Source organism: Anguilla anguilla, chromosome 15, assembly GCF_013347855.1.
Source record: "Anguilla anguilla isolate fAngAng1 chromosome 15, fAngAng1.pri, whole genome shotgun sequence".
Lineage (NCBI taxonomy): Eukaryota > Metazoa > Chordata > Actinopteri > Anguilliformes > Anguillidae > Anguilla > Anguilla anguilla.
The window spans coordinates 6,335,565-6,356,271 of NC_049215.1; the positions used below are offsets into that span (position 1 = coordinate 6,335,565).

At 49.4% G+C, this 20,707-nt stretch overlaps 1 protein-coding gene across 3 annotated transcripts in view; it reads right to left on the reverse strand.

Annotated features, from left to right (window-relative positions):
- LOC118213939 (protein FAM126B-like) overlaps positions 1–20,707 on the reverse strand; it is a 51,020-nt gene that overhangs the window by 21,547 nt on the left and 8,766 nt on the right. For 2 of the 3 annotated variants that reach the window (XM_035393203.1, XM_035393205.1), the window contains exon 2: positions 4,296–4,383. The exons of the other annotated variant lie outside the window; for it this stretch is intronic. The gene's annotated coding sequence lies outside the window, so the exon portion shown is untranslated. The remainder of the gene's footprint in view (positions 1–4,295; positions 4,384–20,707) is intronic. 3 annotated transcript variants of the gene reach the window in all.

Genomic DNA, 20,707 nt, shown 5'->3' on the forward strand with positions numbered 1-20,707 from the left:
TGTCTGTTCTAATTTAGACACGCGGCTGTACGTACACAAAAACGAGCACGGTCGCGCACTCACAAACACACACACACGCCTACACACACATGCACGCACACACACAATTAGTCTCTACTCTCTGAATCACTAGCATAACAGTGCGTGGAGAGGCATGATTCCAGACAAATAAACAATTCATTTACCAAAAGCGCAAAACACTTCATACGTAATGTCTATGCTCCTGATGGGCAGTCCGCACCTGGAGTCAATCTGACTTGCCAAGACAGCGTTGCATGATTGACAGGTAAGGGGGGCGGCAGTAAGCTTCTCAAAGCTTCACCTCGATTTAGTCACGATAGCAAAACCTGGAAGCACCCACCCTGGAAGCCCCAAGACGCTAAAAACCACAGCTTTCGACATCTCCACGTAGGTGCTGTAAAGGTACTCTCCCAGTTCAGGGTTCAAGATGAACAACGTGAACGCTGACGTGCAAGCTTGGGTGTAAAAAGGCCGGCGGGAAAACCAGGCGAGGTGGTGCCGGGACCGCGGCGTTCACCCGTGAACCGCAGAGCGAAAACGGCAGCCGGCCACGTGCACTACAGAGGACACAGGCACACCGAGCTCTCCACAGGGGCGACATAGCTCAGGAGGTAAGAGCGATTGTCTGGCAGTCGGAGGGTTGCCGGTTCAAACCCCGCCCTGGGCATGTCGAAGTGTCCTTGAGCAAGACACCTAATCCTCTAACTGCTCTGGCGAATGAGAGACATCAATTGTAAAGCGCTTTGGATAAAAGCGCTATATAAATGCAGTCCATTTACCATTTACCATCCACAACAGACAGAGGACATTTCAGCAAAGGAACGGAACCCACGAATATGACTCGCCGTTCCAAACTCCAAGAGAAAGAAGGAAAAAGGCATTAAAGGAGATGTTTTAAACCAGCCCGGCGGGCGGGTGGCGTGGTGGTGGAGGTGGAGGAGGACCAGCAGCCTGCCGCGGCAGAGCGTGCAGGCTGAGGGCGGTTGCGTAAGAGGAGCTCTCCGAAGAGGCCGGAGCGCGGCAACGGGAGCGCGCGGCTGGAGGCGGAGCCGCGGCGGCGAGGGCCGGAGCCACCGACGGCCCGGCGGCCGCGCCGAAACGGACGCCAGGGGGAAACTCCAGGGGCCCGCGCTTCCCTGAGCAAACACTCCGCCCGCACAGAGAGCAAACAAACGGAGAAAGACAGCCTCTGTTCGTTTCTTCTTCATCGGTGAGGAACTGTCACCTTTCCCAAGGGAAACACGCTAAACGGCGGGTTTTCCAAAACATTTTAGACGGTCACATTCTGACGACCGTTCCTTAAAATAATGGAACCCGAATTTCTTAGAAGTCGTACAGCTTGTTCCTTACGACAAATGTGCGTCTTGGAGAAACTCCTATGAAGCTTTTATAGGGTGGTAAAGCATTAGTCTATAAGACAGTAAGGAGTATTTATCTTTAGGGGTATTGTTAAAAACTTGGGTAGAGGTTGGACAGTGATGGTCAACAGTGAGCAAGTTTCAAACTGTGCAGTACAGCACAAGTGAAAAGGGCTTCATCTCTGAAAGCACTCTATTTTCCCTAGTGACATGTTCGCTTCAGTTCGGGTCTACCGGGTATAACGATCGGAGGGAGACCGCTTTCCTCACATGACCCTCCTCGTGCTCTGATTGAGGATTTAACAGATTAAAGCGGCCAAGGCCGTTTAAGGTCTGGAATAAAATGATTTTTTCATTTCATCCAAGACTCCACAACACCGAACATCCCACCGTGGCCTCGTTTAATAAACAGCCTGTCCCTGTCCTGACAAAGTGGAACATCGATGGAATGCCTGGAGTCAGGTGAGGAGAGCAACAGCACGGCCATTCCACCTGAGCTGAAGGTGGGTCACAGCTGTCAGTCACAGTCACACCTGCAAACTGGTCTCAGTCAGTCACAGTCACACCCTCAGACTGGGCCCAGTCAGTCACAGTCACACCTGCAAACTGGCCTCAGTCACAGTCACACCCTCAGACTGAGTCCTGTCAGTCACAGTCACACCCTCAAACTGAGTCCAGTCAGTCACAGTCACACCCTCAAACTGGCCTCAGTCAGTCACAGTCACACCTGCAAACTGGCCTCAGTCAGTCACAGTCACACCCTCAAACTGAGTCCTGTCAGTCACAGTCACACCCTCAAACTGAGTCCTGTCAGTCACAGTCACACCCTCAGACTGGGCCCAGTCAGTCACAGTCACACCCTCAGACTGGGCCCAGTCAGTCACAGTCACACCTGCAAACTGGCCTCAGTCAGTCACAGTCTCACCTGCAAACTGGCCTCAGTCAGTCAGTCACAGTCTCACCTTCAGACTGGGCCCAGTCAGTCACAGTCACACCTGCAAACTGGCCTCAGTCAGTCACAGTCACACCTGCAAACTGGCCTCAGTCAGTCACAGTCACACCCTCAAACCGAATCCTGTCAGTCACAGTCACGCCTGCAAACTGGCCTCAGTCAGTCACAGTCTCACCCTCAGACTGGGCCCAGTCAGTCACAGTCACACCCTCAGACTGGGCCCAGTCAGTCACAGTCTCACCTGCAAACTGGCCTCAGTCAGTCAGTCACAGTCACACCTGCAAACTGGCCTCAGTCAGTCACAGTCACACCCTCAGACTGGCCTCAGTCAGTCACAGTCACACCCTCAGACTGAGTCCTGTCAGTCAGTCACACCCTCAGACTGAGTCCTGTCAGTCACAGTCTCACCTTCAGACTGGGCCCAGTCAGTCACAGTCACACCCTCAGACTGGGTCCAGTCAGTCACAGTCACACCCTCAGACTGGGCCCAGCCAGTCACAGTCACCCCCTCAGACTGGCCTTAGTCAGTCACAGTCACACCTGCAAACTGAGTCCTGTCAGTCACAGTCACACCCTCAGACTGGGCCCAGTCAGTCACAGTCACACCTGAAAACTGAGTCCTGTCAGTCACAGTCACACCTGCAAACTGAGTCCTGTCAGTCACAGTCACACCCTCAGACTGAGTCCAGTCAGTCACAGTCACACCCTCAAACTGAGTCCTGTCAGTCACAGTCACACCTGCAAACTGAGTCCTGTCAGTCACAGTCACACCTGCAAACTGAGTCCTGTCAGTCACAGTCACACCCTCAGACTGAGTCCTGTCAGTCACAGTCACACCTGCAAACTGGCCTCAGTCAGTCAGTCACGCCTGCAAACTGGCCTCAGTCAGTCACAGTCACACCCTCAGACTGGCCTCAGTCAGTCACAGTCACACCCTCAGACTGAGTCCTGTCAGTCACAGTCACACCCTCAGACTGGGCCCAGTCAGTCACACCTGCAAACTGGCCTCAGTCAGTCACAGTCTCACCTTCAGACTGGGTCCTGTCAGTCAAACCGTTACCCTCACAGTTGTTTATTGTTCAGTGAAACCAGCCAAGGTTTGTGGCCATGAGCATCTTAACACTTGAGTATGTTTATCATCTTTTCATTTTATTGCTTCTTTAATCCTTTCGTTCTCGTGGCAAGGACTCATTAATTTATTAACTGAACTCTACGCTGAGCTTTAAGAGAATACAATCCCATTTCAAAGTTATTCATTGCGAGCAAAGGTCACACGCGAGGTAAGATTAATCTGGAGTGTTTTTATTAAACACCGTGAAACAAGGTCTAAGAAAGCAGAGGCGGGGTCTAACATATCCCATCAGCGTAGCGACAGCATTTGGAATGACTTTTCCAATATTCTGCACTTTTCCAATTTCCATTTTCGCTGGCCGATTCCCCCCACCTCCCGCCCAGAGTAATCAGGCAGACAGCCTGACACCAGGCCGTTAGTGGGATATATCGAATGCCGCGGGAGTGCACTAAATCTCCCCCCTCCCGTATACTGCAGTCCGCGCGCATGCGCACAGAGACCCCGAGGGTCCTGACAAATCTGGTACCGTTGTCCCACAGGCAGCTGTCACTTCGTTCTTCCCTTTGTTTACTGGGGCTCAGTTCACCCCCCCACCCCCCGTCTCATCTTTGCCCCTTCTGTCAGGGCATCGGTCTAGAGCAACTGGCCACCGGGTTCCGTTACCATGGAAACGAACCTGTCAAAAGATTCCTTCCCTTTTCCTCTGTGAAACCGAACTACGTGACTTGGGAGCGTTAGACGCCGCCGGTTCGTTCGACGCGTGACTTCGGTCGTTCTCCGGGTTCGACAGGACCGCGTCCCCCCGGTCGACGCGGAGCGAAGGGACCGCGTCTTCGGAGGGGGCGGGTGGGTTGACCCCGAGCCGGAACGTTCCGGACTCCGCGTCCCTCACCTCGATCTCTCCCGGGAATTCAGACCTCCGCGGATCGAAGCAGCCGGCTCCCCGCGAAGTCGCGCATCTGTCAGTGCCTCGGAATCACCTGAGGGGGGGGAGAGGGAACCAATCAGACTGCGGCGCACCGCCCCGTCCAATCCGACTCTGCTTTGCAGCTCGAACGCGGATTTCATCGACGCATTCAACTCTTATTACAAATGAGCACAAATTCAGCCGGGGCGAGTGCCTTCGCTGTCGCTGAAATGAATAAAAGATGTTGTGATTAAACAAAGTACCGTGTTACACAGGTTCATTCCTCACAATTAACAGGAAACCTTAACGTTTTGTGTGAACCGAAAACATAGCGGTTTCGCAAAACCAACCCTGTTTTTTCTGCAGTCAAATTAGAAAGAGAATAGAAAGAGAAAGAGAGAAGGATAGTGAGAGAGAGAGAGAAAGAGGGAGTGTGTGTGTGTGTGTGTGTGTGTGTATGTTTTAGACAGAGCACAGCACTTACAAGCTCAAGTCAGTTCTGTATGGCAGCAATAACGAAAGCCATTGTGCAGTGCAGTTTGCTGAGCGGAATGTGCATCATCTGCAGAATGTGTATTATCTAAAGGACACTTACATCACCATCACAACAGGAGGAGAGGAGAACTGCAATGTGTGTAAAAGAACAAAGCTCTTCGATAGAGATTTAAAACAGCGATCTTCACTTGAAAGACAGTGCAGAACCATGCTACATGAGCAAGCTTGTTGGTCTCTAAATTTCCCTGTGAGGCTTCAGAGGGTGATAATGGGTGGGGAGGGAAAGGGACTGCATCCGGCCGCAGTCGCAGATGCAGTTCGCACACCGCATTGTGCTTATTCCCAAAGTGCAGAGCAGTGAAGGTTTTTCAGCGACTGGCAATAGGGTTCCATAGGAAAAACAAGAGCCAAAATGGCTCCTTCCTTATATGCTCCTGTTCAGAAATAGTGCAAAATGCCTCTTAACGGGAGTGGAGCATGACCTTCAGTTCTGGATTAGCTCAAGATTCCAGTTGACTTCCAAACAGAAGCCCCATGGCCATCAGTCAGTGGCATCATTAAGACACAAGTCTGCAGCTGCCACACATGCAAAGCAAAGCAAGGCTTTAAGGCTGCCACACACGCAAAGCAAAGCAACTGGAGGCCTTACAGCAAGGAGGAGCATCTTTCTGCCCCAACCCCTCCCCCCAAAAATACTCCATCTGTACTACTCAGAGTTTCACAGAGAAGTTTTAACCCCCCCCCCCCCCCCCCCCCGTAAAGACAGGACAGTGTACTACACCACTGAGTACCAGAAGTATGTTCAAGTGAACCATTTCTGCTGGATCTGGTTAAACTCACATTGCAAGGATACACCCTGGTTTCCAAAGCAAAAAACATTGTTATTTACTACAGCTACAAAGGAAACATACCGGATCCGCGGTGGCTCAAAACATATCGCATCTGGAAAATCCTATTAAACAATGGCTGAATATCAGTAACATTTAATTCGCTTAAAGGCCTGGCTTTGGGATTATCCATTCACAGCTGTGAAGCGCTGCATCTGCAGAACTGGGCCTGGTGTCCGCAGTTTTAATCTAGCTAAAGACGCAGGGAGGCAGAGATCTGGGAGTTCACGCAACGGCACCAAACAGACAAACAGCTGAGCATCATGGGATATAATGATGAGAGACTAAGTCATCCTAAGAATTGGAGCTTAACTTGACGAGCGGAGTACAGCTCTGATTGGTGGTACGTTCCCAATCTCCACTGAAACCACAAAGACAATGCGGGGTTTATTACTTAGACAAGACGTTGTTTTTAAGCAGTATTTCTCGTTCAATTAGCTGTGACTCCGGCAATAAACCATACTTAAGCGGTCGAAGACTGTCGGCTTAATGACAGCTCAATCAATGCTCGCGAACAAAGTAAAAACAGGGATGTCAAATCCACAACTATCCTGTCAATCGCTTGGACCAGGAGGCCCCGAGACGGACCTGCACCCAGCACCCGTTCCTGCGATCTGCAATTTCATTCATTTCACGTACGCGTTCAAAAGCTGATTGATAACACTGCTAGCAGAAACACTTTGCATAGGTGTGATTAAAAGAAAACTCAGGTGGGCATGGATGGCACACCCTGTACAGAGGAAAATGCTGATGATTTGCAAATCGCACAGGTGCACTGGCGTCGTTCCAAAAGGCCAAACGCTTACTCCAGAACGGCCGAGATCGCACTTCTTCAGAAGCGGACCCGTTTATGCGACGATGAATGTCAAAACTGCAACATGCCACTGCATATCGTCCTCTCTATCAAATACTTTCCACCCGCCTGGCTAGATAGAGCTAAATGACTGCACAAGAGATCAGAAACCGGCAAACGGATTCATTTCATTCTTCGTCCCACGTTACGCTATCATTCAGGCTGGTTCTTCGGTACTGAGTTTTATTGACCGTGGCATCTGAGAGGTGTCATCTAACAGGTCGAGTCGCATTTTATGTCCACTGTTTTGGTATCTGTTACAGGACAAACAGAAACACGCTTCACTGAACCGGAGCAGGACGGAGCAGCCACAAAAAACAGTTCCAGAAAGAAAAACAAACTCGGGACCGCATTCGTTCCTTTTACATTCTGGGTAACGTGATTTGACCTTCAGGTTATTCCCCGCGGAAATAAAAAAATGAATGAAATAGCCTAAACCCCGGGAAATTGCTGGATGGAGTGTAAGGGGCATCGCTACGCTGATCTTCAAAAGGCCACCGACGACTGCATTTCATTTTTAAAAACTTCATAGACTTTAAAAAAAAACATCTATCCACAGCTCGTGTGTAGAAACGGTTTAAATAATAGTAAAGGTACCGCGAGAAAGTGTAATTACATTTTCTTTCCTGGAAATTTCTGTGTATTCGCAGCTACGCGATGAGCTATTCATTCAAAAAAAAACCGAAATGGACAAAAACTGCAAAGGAAATGCACGAAGCATGAAATTATGATACTGGAGCTGAAATTCAATTCACCTCAAACCCCTTTGAAGATAACCCGCTGCTGCATTGTTCATTGACTGTACTCGCCAATGCTGATTTTAAAAAAGCACACTTTGTGGGCCATCTTTTAAGGCAGATCGTGAGAAAGCAATATGCTAACGCTCAGAGCATTGCTTCCACTAGAGGTAATCCCTGGCTCAGCAAACTCGCCTTTTCCCACTGTTCCATCTCAAGCTTCTCATTTTGGTGAGAAAGCCACAGAATCCCGACCAGGGAGTGGTGAGGCTGTGGATAACTGGAATTAGCTTAGCTGACACCCTTACCCAATCCCTCGCAAGTATGTGAAAACACTTCTGTAAGCCAACTGAGGTTTATAGTTACGCCATTACCATGGATACAGGAACACCCACCCATGACTACCGGGATCTCCACGCCAAACATAAACCATGAGCGGGTTTGTGTGTGAGCATTAAACACCACCGGGCAATCCTGCCAGAGAGCAATGCAAATGCATTGATGGTTCCAAGGACAGGGGGGTTAAAACCAGATCGAACTGAGGGGAGGGGGGGGGGTGGATAAAGAGGAATGAGAGCCCATATCAACAGCGGCTCTAAGTCCTGACGGGGATGCCGAACGTCTTCCTCCACCCGGCCGGTTAGCGCTCCGCGTATGAAGCGGGGGCGGAGCAGGACGGGAGGGAAGGGGAATCGCGGAGGAAGAGACAGAGGCGGCCTTTCTCTGCCTCCCTGGCGCGCTGCACAGACGAGGGATTGTCGTCTCTCCCCGTCAGAGTGTACATGAACTCTGCCCTCCTGGACAACGTCTGCACGTGGAGAGCCCCTCTCAGCGCAAACAACCGGCCGCACTGTGGCTCGCTTTAACAGACTGCCATTTCAAAAACGACCGGCGGAATGACAGCGAGCGAGGACGAGCCCTGAGACTTCGCCACCGATGCAGCTGCGAAAGTCGGATGGCAGGACGCAGAGGGACTTCCTGGATACCACTCTGTCGGCTTCCGAGACTGTGAAACATGTTCTTGTTTCCTCCTGAGGCTTCCCTAAAAACACGTCCACACAAAATTTCATCAATAAAACTTTGAAGGCACCTGCTTCCTTTGTCAACTGGAGACACAAGCAAAAGAAAAACAAATCCCACCTCCCAGCCAGTCTATTACATAGCTACCGACAATCAGCAGGGCAGAAAACTCAAGTAACTGATCAATTCAATTCACGCCCTCATGATTGAACGGTCTAGTAATCACCCTTTCAGGCTTGCAACCGTGCAGCACCCTAATCATACAGGCCTTCCCTTCTTTTACCACGGCGTTTCAGTATGACATCACCATGAGTCTGCGGCTTCTGAGCCTATTCACTCAGAGTATGAGAGCTGTCCAGGCCCAGTCCAAAGTGTTCATGAGAACAGTATTCTCTCTTCTCTGCTGAGCAGCCTCCAGATTTTATAGCAACACCCCACCCCATAGCTTCCCACACACTAAAGTTAGAGTGTGTGTGTGCGGGTGTGTGTGTGCTTGTATGCATGTGTATGTGTGTGTATTTGTATGTATGCGTGTGTGTGTGTGTGCACGCACGTGTATGTGTGTGTGTATGTGCACGTGTTTGTACATGTGTGTGTGTGTGTGTTTGTACATGTGTGTGTGTGTTTGTGTATATGTATGTGTATGTACATGTGTGTGTGTGTGTGTTTGTACATGTGTGTGTGTGTGTGTGTGTACGTGTGTGTGTTTGTGTATATGTATGTGTGTGTGTACATGCGTGTGTGTGTATTTGTACATGTGTGTGTGTGTGTGTGTGTGTGTGTGTACGTGTGTGTGTGTTTGTACATGTGTGTGTGTGTGTGTGTGTGTACGTGTGTGTGTATTTGTACATGTGTGTGTGTGTGTGTGTGTACGTGTGTGTGTGTGTTTGTACGTGTGTGTGTGTGTGTGTTTGTACGTGTGTGTGTGTATTTGTACATGTGTGTGTGTGTGTGTGTGTGTGTACGTGTGTGTGTGTGTTTGTACATGTGTGTGTGTGTGTGTGTGTGTACGTGTGTGTGTGTGTTTGTACATGTGTGTGTGTGTGTGTGTGTGTGTGTGTGTGTGTGTGTTTGTACATGTGTGTTTGTACATGTGTGTGTGTGTGTGTACGTGTGTGTGTGTGTGTGTGTGTGTGTGTACGTGTGTCTGTGTGTGTGTGTGTACGTGTGTGTATTTCAGTAGCACTGTAACTCAAGCACCCAAATGCAGGGCTGCAGCAGCGCACATTCCTGGGATGCTTCTCAGATGGGTGAGTCAGCGCCGGTACCTTGTGGGTTTCAATCTCCCACGCCCACTCCGAGTGCAGGCCTGAGCCGCCCCCTCACTGTCTGTTCCTCTCTTTAACACTGCCAAGGACAAAGCAAACGCACAAACACACCACCGCCGCGTTCTGCTGGCTCTCATCCCCTTAAACGATTCGGCCTCAGAAGAGTCAGTCCTCAGACTCAGAAACTTTGCTACGCGCTAGCGTACATTGCCGTTATGAGCCAGTTGCTTCTCTCCGGATATTATATTATTATATATTATTACGCTCTAAAACTGTGCTGCCGTTGTGTACTTTTAACACTAACCAATTCAGACCTCAAACTTGTTTACGGTTTCTGCTTTCGGTTACGGTTAGAACGACTGAACGCGTTTCCCCGTTAACCGAAATATTTGTGTTTCTACTTGCATTTTACAGCATTGTGTAATTCCCTTGCAGAGCTCTGGGAGAGGTTTTTTCCCTCAAACAGTGATGTGGCACTGCATTCCATTAAGGTCTTGCAAGTTGGAGCAAAGCTAAGCACTGGGCCACTAATTAACCAACTATAAAAACAGAGAAAAAGGAGGGGCGCTCAACTAACTCTTAAAGAAGAGCTCACCGGTTCACCAGCAGCTTCAGTTTACCATATATGTCAACAAACAGCAGATCCCCTGATTGGTGGGCCGGGCCTTGCAATCACCTGATGCAAGAATAACCGCCTCCTCCAACCACAAAATTAAGGCCTCTTAAAACAGGAGGAAGAGGCGTAGCTTTGACCACTGACCCCCTGCTTCACTCACTGTGTAGGCCGGTGAACATGACACCGCCCACTCTTGCATAACTCCCACTGACCTCATCCTTCTGCTCGTGAATGACAGCTGCGTAGTCAAGGAAACCTGCAGCGCATCTCCAGAGTGGGAAAACTTGCGACGCGCTACCTCCGACACAACTCTGCTGACCGATATACCTAAAATGGAATATTGGGAGGGAGAGAGCTTCTAAGGTGATTCCCACTCCTGATTCTCATCTCCTAACCTCCATATACGCCATATCCTAACGATGTGTGTGTGTGTGTGTATCTGTGTGTGTGTATGTGTGTGCATGTTTGTGTGTGTGTGTGTGTATCTGTGTGTGTGTGTGTGTGTGCGCGTGCGTGCATGTTTGTGTGTGTGCGTGTTATTGCTTGTGTGTGTGTGTGTGTGTGTGTGTGCGCGCGTGCGTGCATGTGTGTGTGTGTGCGTGTTATTGCTTGTGTGTGTGTGTGTGTGTGTGTGTGCGTGTGTGTGTGTGCGTGCATGCCTGCGTGCGGCCTCTCCTCAAAGACGTCTTAGCGGGGCCTTAGCGTATCCGCTAACATCCTCCTGCCCGTCTCTCAGGTTACCCGATGCACACGATAGGCTATCGGCTGTGTTGAGCAGCGGCCCCAAGGCAAACAGATGTATCTGAGGCGTCGGTCTCCTCAGACTGCCCCTGTCTGGCTGTAATTACAGTCTCGGGCGACGTGCGAGCTGGAGAGAGGACCGAGGGCATGCCTCCACAGCTTCTATCCAGTTCATTAGCCCGTCTCGGCTCCCTTTCGACCAATCGCGTTCCTCGGAGCCTAATTAACTTCCCCCCCCTGAAAGACGGCGGTGAAAATAGGCTGGGAGGAACGCGTCGGCTCGCCGGGCCTCCGGGCCCGCAGTTGAGCGGCCCTGTTCCTGGGGAGATGTCGCCGGAGCCCCATGTGACCCGACAGACCAAATAAAGAACCTGTCCTTGGCGCTCTGAAGCATCGCACGGCGCGGAATCAAGTCCTGACCGATGCCAGCGCCGTCTGCGGGTTGTCTGGCCCAGTACCCCGTCTCGCGTTGACCTGCGAGTGACGGGGGAACGACTTCTGAGCACCGCCGCTGAACACTCCTTGTTGATAGTTTAAACGTGTTTATGTGACTCTGAAATGCACTACTGCGTAAAAAAACAAATGCTTAAGCGTTAAAGGCATTTCCTCACGCGATCCCAGGCACTTCTACTTTCAGGATTAGAGTTCACTCATTTAGTACGGCCATGGAGAACTTAAATAAATAAGAACGAATGGAAAAACCTTCCTGTACCAAAGCAGGTAGATGGAAATTTTCCGGTTTCCAATTGGCTTCGGTCTAACAGATTAGGAAATGGAAGTCGCCCGGAGTTTGACTAAACCTCAGACTGTGGAAAGACAGAGAGACTCGGACTGATTAAACGGCATCACATGAGGGGCGACATAGCTCAGGAGGTAAGACCGACTGTCTGGCAGTCGGAGGGTTGCCGGTTCAAACCCCGCCCTGGGCATGTCGAAGTGTCCTTGAGCAAGACACCTAACCCCTAACCGCTCTGGCGAATGAGAGGCATCAATTGTAAAGTGCTTTGGATAAAAGCGCTATATAAATGCAGTCCATTTACATGACAATGCGCACACGGCCCGCGCTCCAGGACGTCTTCCTCCCTGACCTACCCGCGCGGCGAGCAGGACGGGGCGCAGACGAGCCGCCATGCAAATCCCCCGCCCGAGTTTGAATACCCGCAGCCCGCGGAAAGGGAGGGCAGCCCACACGACGACGCTCCCGATCCGGAACTTCTCCCAGGGATCCTCGCTCGGGTTCACAGGTCTCGCTGAGCGCGCCCAGTTCTGTTCTCGCCTCCTCGCATAGGACGGAGTGTAGCACAGTGGGTAAGGAACTGGGCTTGTAACCGAAAGGTCGCAGGTTCGATTCCCGGGTAAGGACACTGCCGTTGTACCCTTGAGCAAGGTACTTAACCTGCATTGCTTCAGTATATATCCAGCTGTATAAATGGATACAATGTAAAAATGCTATGTAAAAGTTGTGTAAGTCGCTCTGGATAAGAGCGTCTGCTAAATGCCTGTAATGTAATGTAATGTAATGTAATGCAAAGCCCGTTCCCTAAAAACTCTCAACAGTGTAGAGCAGGCCTGGCCAACCCTGCTCCCGGGGAGCCCCAGGGACTGCTGGTGTTTGTTTTCACCTTAAATACGGCCGCTTAGACCGAAGGAACCAGGTGAGGCGAGTTAGCCGTGTAATGGACCGCTTTAATTGATCCATTAAGTGCCGAGTAAAAGCAAAAACCAGCGGACCCTGCGGCTGACCGGGACCCGGGTCAGCCAGCCCTTGCGTAAGCCACTTAAGAGCCAGCGCTAAAGTGGGAACGCCGACAGGCGAGAGGTAGGGCGGCGTTCACCGCCTGGACGCGCGAGAGGAAGAAAGAAGCGCGCGTGGCTGTCGTTTAACCCAGTGGGCACTGCGCCACGTTCTGCCAGGCAGGCGCCTGGGAATCCCAGCGGGCTCCTTACCACTCGTAAAAAGTCACGTGACCGGTTCTGCTGGAAACCCCAGATGAAAAAAGTGTGGGAATGGCCAAAGTTCCATCAAAATTAGCCGCCGACGCTCACTTCGCGGACACAGGCACCACTGCTAGACAGGGAAATCTGACCACCCGACTCCTCATTTGCGTACAATTTACAGCAGGTAGCTCAACAACGGCTTGACAGGACACCGGTGCAGTGACCCTATGGAGGGACAGGACTGAGTATTGAGGCTACTGACAGAAAAAGTAACTTGGTATTGCTTCGCACGCGCGTTAATGCGATGGCTCGCTAAGCCTTCCAAAATAAACTCCAGTAACTCAATGAGCGTCAGCTTTCACTCTCACAGAGGCCGCGCTAACACAATACACTACAGCCGTATACTGTTACAGCTGCATTCACTGGGAGCAGTGCCCCGCTGCCACACAGGGCGAGAGAGCCCAGGCATACTGAAGGCAGGGTAAAATTAGCTCTGCTGGCACTGCAAAGCCTGGCACGCTCGAGCTGGGCACGCTCTGGAGACGGGCGTGCGTGTGTGTGTGTGTGCGTACATCACAAGAGCCCACACACACCCTCGCTCGTTTACAGACAACAAGCACATGACACTGACACCTAAAGAATACAGGTGGTTAGAAAGAGAGTGTGTATGTGTGTATGTGTGTATGTGACACAGAGAGAGGCAGCGAGAGAGAGAGAGAGAGTGTGTGTGTGTGTGTGTGTTTGAGACGCACGCATAACAACGGGCCACCTGGAGCTGCCGCGACAACCGCCAATCAGAGGGCTCGTAAATCACAGCCCGCCTGGCGCAAACGGCCTGCGGCGAGGTCCGAAAGCCGCTGAACACTGCTGAACACCGGAGGAAATGCTGCCTGCGCGCCCCTGGCCCAGAGCAAGGATTTACACCCTTTTTATCCAGAGAAGTAAAAATGCCGAAAACACAAATGGCACAGAAACGTTAAAAACTCATACCATCGTACTGTACGCAGGTCACTACCAATGAAGGCAGGTTTACTGTCATTACTAAGTCAGATTGAGAACAAATTCGGTAATGTATACAAAGAGCAGACCTTTCAGTATAAGCCGAATAAAAATAGAGTTTTTGAAAAATACTACAGTCCACAACAATAGCGCATATGCTAAAACTGGAGGCTTAAGGTAGGAGGCCATCCTCCCTGAGATCTCTGCCATCACATTTCAGTTCCCCTGAACTTCCTTTGCTTCCTTCACCATCCAGTGGCTGAGCCCACCCTTAAAGACGGCCATCCCAACCAGAGCCATCATGGCTCCACCTCTGACCTCAACCAATCAGAAAGCCCAATGGATGCAGGTCCTCGAAATGTGCTCCGTCTGATTCCTGAGGTCACTTGTGACCTCACAACAATGAAAGTTGGCGAATGAGTATTCATAAAGGCCCTCAAGAGCAGGAGCGCTGATCTAGGATCAGTTTTGCCTTCTGGCTCTTCATCAACAGCATTACAATTCCACAGGAGAAATCTGATGCCAGGTCAGCCCTAGTACTCTGGTTCTTTAGCAATATGGGCCTTGAGGCCCAAAAAACATAAGGGAGGCTCTAGACATGGGTTGTGCCCTTTATGGAAGAGACAGAGAATGCCCTCTTCGTTCTCTCAGCTCTCGCTGGGAACGCAGCATAAACACCACACAACGCCCGTCTGCCGCAGGAAGCCAGACCAGACTCGATCAGTGTTATTACACTCTTGTAATTGCAGGCCGCAGATTTGGCCGCGCGCGCTTAGCGGACGCGCGCTAATTTCGGCAGGGAAACTAGCCTTCGGTGACGCACTCCGGACGGGCGAGGGGCCGGGGCTTGGGGTTTCACGTGCTCTGATTTATGAAGACGGGTTCAGCATCCTGTCACTAATTTATGCTGGTTTCTAAGACCCGTGAGAACCTTCCGTAGGGTCACTTTAATGGGTTTGGTTGTACAGAGTCATGCTTCCAATCACACACCATGTAGTCTTGTATAAAGCCACATTATAGTAGCTACATCCACCCAGACACAAAGAGTGGGTCCAATTCCCCAAAAAACAAAAGGACTGGATGCCTTAAATAAAGCAGCATCGACTCCCCATGTTCAAAGGCTGGAGATTATTATTGTAATTCTCCAGACCTGATGGCACACAGATTATACCTGAAAGAAGAGCTGCAAAGTGAACGGATAACACTCATCCCCTAATACTAATCTGCAAGTCCCCTGTTGCTCTGTGAGGAGCGACACAGACACCGCGCGGGGGAGTCCGATCCGTACCCGCGGTTCCCTGGCGGCTTGCGCTGTGATTGGCTCTCCAGGGGGGCGTGTAGCCTCCTCTCCCCCGCTGCACGCCGGAGCGATACGGAGAAGCCGGAGAAGCCGAAGCTCAGCGCGCAGCCCGAGAAGCCCTGATGCTGCTACTATGGAAACGTGCCTTATGGGATGCTTACGTGCGTTTATGCGACAAACGCTGTGAATAAAGGCGTATAAAGCAGTGCTGTTAACGTGTCTTGTGAGACTTTGCTAGTGGCGAATGGCAGAGGACATGATTCAGCAAAGCACAGGCAACAACAGAGAATAACCTGATGTCTCTTCAGTATCACCTATAAATAAATAAAAAAATGTAAAAACCTTTCCTGGTTTACATGGTAACTTCAAAAAAAAAAAATCACATTTAGACCTACAACCTTATATACAAATCTACGAAAGCAGTGTAACTGCTCTAACATTGAATTAAACAGCTTTGAGTCTTTTCCCAATCAACTTCCCATCTAACAGAGGGCTCTGAGAGTTCTTCGCTCCACCAGAAGAACACGTTGTACTAAATACGGCGGCAGGGGGACGTGATCTGGCCATCTGGAATTTCAAGGGCATCTCGCCTGCCCCAGGCAAACTGGGAAAGCCCCCAGCCCCGCTGTCATTAAAAGACAAGCATCATAAACAAGCAAATGTTTAGGGTAGAAGGTCATTAAAGGCTCAAATTGTTGATGTTACCTCAGAACCACTTCCCTCCCCCCACCAACCTGGGGGAAGTTTGCACCCACACATTGGGGAAAACCAAGCCAACTGCTAATGACAGCCAGAGAATTACAGTTCCCAACAGTGGCTGCTGACACCATCAGGCACTGGCCTTCAAAGTCGATAAAATATAAACAAAACAAAAAAACACCCTTTTCTATGATTACACCCAAATTATTCCCAGAGCTGCTCATTCGGTTTCTGGTCATATTCTTTTTAAAATCCAAGGCCTATCGCCTCTCTGAACAGAACTTCAGAACGCAGATTGTCTTTTCAGCGCATTTCAGAAGGATGATACGAACACGACAGACAGCACGTGCACCTGAAGGTCAGTTCCTCCATCGGGAGGATGTATGACGCACCATTACACAAATGCAGGCTCTCCAAATGTGCTGCAATACCAGCACCAGCTAAGTGCTGTTTACACTGGTAATCAAACAACAATTTCTGGAACTATCACCATGAAGTTCGAAACTTTGAGCGAAACACAAATATTTAATCAGAGGAGAAAATAGCGTTTTATGATCTGCAAACAAGACGGAACATTCCAAACTGCTCCATGTAACAGCCCCGCCCTCCTCCAGTTGACGATGCAGGTCTGTCTTACCGCCAGCCAAAAGGTTTTCGTAAGTAAACAGAAAAATGCAAGAACAAAGCACCCAAAAAACGGCACTATTTCTGTGGATAGCTCGCCAATTAATTAATAGCTGAAAGAATCCTGCAGGAAAACCTCTTGTGGGTGTATCAATGCGCAGTTCATGCACGGCCAATAATTTCACTGCTTATAAACTGATTAAAAGTAAAGTGAACTACCAGAAAGTAGACAGCTCTTTTGTGGACGACACGCTGAAGCAAGGATTCTTTTCAGTTCTCATCTCGTCTCACAACAGCTCATTATATTGTGACAGTTTTACTGCTGATGACAAACACTGCTCTATGATGTGTACCAAATTTCGGTTGATATAGTCTTTTTATTTCTTGGGGAACGTACCTCCACATCCTCCGGCTCTGGTCGCACGGCCACCGGCTCGCCCCGCAAACAAAAGCGAAGCCAAATCGGCCTGACCCAGTCTTAGCTTCGACCCCCAAATCCTTCCGACGGATCAAAACAACAAAGTCCTACTGAAGTGAAACAAGTGCTCCCACGAGTGCGATTTCCACTGAGCAGCTGACAAAAGGTCTGGCTTTATTCCCATAATGCTTACATGAGAGGATAAGGGGGATGTCTAAGAGACCTGTGTGGTCTTGCGCATGGACCCACATACCTGTAGGTGGACGGTGCCCGCCCGGCACTGAGGGAGAGTGAGCGTGGGGATTCATACAGATCCACTTTAACACATTCCCTTCCCCCACCCTCTTCCTTCGAGTGAGCTCTTGTGACAAAACTTGCAGTGTGCAACAAGTGAAGTCAACAGGTGCTCTGCAATGGAGGACAGACCACGAACGAACCAAAAGCGAAACCGAACGGTCCTGTCCTTTCTTCTTCACGTGGAGCACTGCATTGTGGAATTCCCTTCTCGCAGGAAGCTTGAATTGTATACCTTTGGCAGGAAGGAGTCGTAGACATGCAACAGAGAGGAAGCATCCCTGCGTGTCGTGTGTAATCTTTCCATCTGTCACTCGTGTGTTTGTGATTAAGCCTCGTTTCAGCAAACCACCACGAAGAACCTACGGTATGTTTGGGCTAACCACCAACATGTAGCCTCTCTCCTCTCTTCTGCCACCATTCATCCTCCAGTTCCCCTTTTGAAGCTAAGGTTCTCTTCCCTAGGTCACGTTTCAAGCAAAAAAGATGACGCAATTTTTTTTTTTTTTTGTTGTTTTCTTCCTTCACACAAAAACGCACCTGGACTCCAGTCTGGGCCTGCAACAGTTTTTCGTCTAATCCCACAAACACCCATTTCTGATGAATGAGATGGAGACCAGCCAAAACAGCAGGATACCAAACGTGTGCATAAGCACAACAGCAAGAGAACAAGCTGTACACCACAACCACAACGGGAAGGGAACATGTACGTCAGGCAGTGGGGGGTGTACTACTGGACCCTGATTACAGGTTGAAGTTGGGCAGTGGAAATCTGTAGAGATACAAGAGAACTTCCAACAAGATATGCTTATTAGCATGTATTTAGTTCAAAATACACACACCAAACAGAATCAGACTTTGCTTTGGACATGAAGAACTATCAGAGAAAGCTTACTGAGTCTTCCATGGGTGCATCCACCTTGCGTGAAATACAAAAACAAGCTCAAAGAGTCTGTCTCGTTTTACGTGTAATGTTCTCGTTTTGTTCAGATGTTAGTAACCTGTCGCCTTGCATGGGTCCAAGTCCTGTAGCCATCAGCAACACAACAGCTTTAGGCCTATATTCGTTAGGCACAATGAGAGGCACACATATTAGGAATGTAAATGTGAACAAAGCACCTAGTTCTACTTATTACAAATGCTTTCAAGCCAATAGTGGCTTGTGTGCACAGATCCTGAATGGCCTGAAAACTGCTACAGTAAAGCAGACAGTCACCACAGCTAATCCATGGATATCTAATTAAAACGGTGGCCTTGGAGGGTCCTCAGGTCAGTGAACAGTAGTGAATTGGGGATGGGGGGTACAAAGGGGTTAGGGTCCTGGCTAGTGGCCTCAAACTAAGCAGTAGTGCCCTCATGCTGACCTCCAGAGGGGCTTTCGATGGAAGCCGACATGATCGCTATAAGAAGGCAGAAATGCTCACTAGAAACTCACATTTCTCCCAAGGCAGACTCCTGTTGCTCTAGCTTTGATGGAAAATCTCGACAGGGGCGAAACTGTGATGGTGAGGACAGGACGAGAGCCCTGGGAGAGGGAGAGCCTTGAGGACCGAGCTGAGCAACGACGAGGAGAAAGGGTTAACAGGGCCACCCGTCACTACTCAAGAAGCTCCACATCGCCACAAGACGAGTGACAAAGGTCATTATTTAGGCCTTCACTCACACACAGTGTTGTTGCCTGGCAACTCTTCCTATCACTTAACTGGCGTGTTTAACATCTCTCTCAGAATCATTCAGTTATGTTGCCAAACCAGTCACTGCTGGTGATCACAGGCATGCTACCAAAACGAGCCTGTTACACCCCCCTCCCCACCAAGTCTAAAGTCTGTGCTGATGTCAACATGAGGCATGATGGCAATGGGTTCATAGAAGCAGCACCTACAAAAGGCCGGGATAATGTGATGATGGATTTAACTGTCTCTCTCAGGATTTGTCCTTGTGAATTCATGGTACTATGAGAATACCCCGATTGTCCAGGAAAATAAATAGAGATTGATAAGGAAAATCCTCAAAAGTGGATAACAGGAACTGTGTGAGCTTCAACACTCTTGCAATCATAAAAACCTTTCGTTCACGGTCTTCATTATAGATGATCTTTGACAGAATATCTGAATATCCTGAAATCCTTCAGCCTGTGCTGGTGGACTGTCCTCTTCAACATACATTTTTGACAAAGTTCAATTCTGGATGCTGAGATGACCATTACAATACAATAGTTTTGTGGACAGTCGACCATCTCTTGGGAATGCTTGGGATCTATGTTTAGCTAAGAGATTCATCAGTAGCCTAGTTTGAGCTTCTTGGCAGATGAAGCCAGGTTGTTGGCTAGTGTCGGGGTCATGTACTGGAATATTGATTCCATTGACCTTAACAAGAGCCCTGGGGCCAGTAGGTGCAAAAAAATTCATAATGGTTTTCTCTGCCTCTCAAACAATCTGCCTCACTGGATATGGTCCCAACATCCACTCCTGTACACAATTCCTCTACCGGGCAGGTTTACCAGTGTTTCCGTGCTGTTAAAATTCCTAATTATTGACCAAACAAAGGAAAGTTGCTTTCTAAAAATCTGTTTGTAACCGTCACCTTACTTGTGAATGTCACCGAGCATGACTTCATCTGTCTTTGCCAGTGGTGATGGACGACACCTGGATGTGTGTCACCTCATTTTTTATTCCCCAGTGAAACAAAGCCATGGGCAGCCATAATACCATTCCCAAGATTGTGATGACCTTAAAAAGTATCATGTAAATGCAGCTCCATTATTTTTATTTATTCATTTATTTTGTACACACAAAAACGCTACGCTGCAAGTCAAAAAGGAAACAAACAGAACTGGCTGGCACTGGACATTAAAAAAAGTCTCCTGAAGAACTACTGTCAACTCAGATGCCCCCGGACATGACAGCATAGAGATTACAAGGCTGCAGACAACTGATCTAACAATAGAGGACAGCTTCTCGTTTTAGCCACAGCTCAACGAACACACTGAGGAGCAGCCCCACTCCCGCAGAGGGCCAGTATGGCCTGACTGAACCTGGACATGAATCGACTCCACTCCCACCCACACAGCACACGCCACCCAATCAGAACCTTTGAATCTCTCCCAAGGACGCTGACCCCTGGAAAGGAAACTCTCATACTCTAAGCAACTGTGACAGGATCGTTATATGTACATGAATGAGCCCTTTGACCATAATGAGCGTGCACACACACACACTCACACTCACAGGCTCCCTCGCATGTGCGCACACACACACACTCCTTTCTACTGCAAAGCACGCAAATCCCAGTAAATGAGAAGGCAATGTCACAATGTAACTTCACGCTGCTTTTATTTCAGAGCAAGAGTCATGTCTTCTATAGGCTAATAAATACGAATTGCTCCTTAAAAGCAATAGGCCTACAACTTCCTCAACGAGAATTGAGTGTTACTTGGACATCCGGATTTAACTAAGATTTAACTTTGGGGGTAAAAATTGGGAATGACTTATTTTTGTTTTGCATTCTG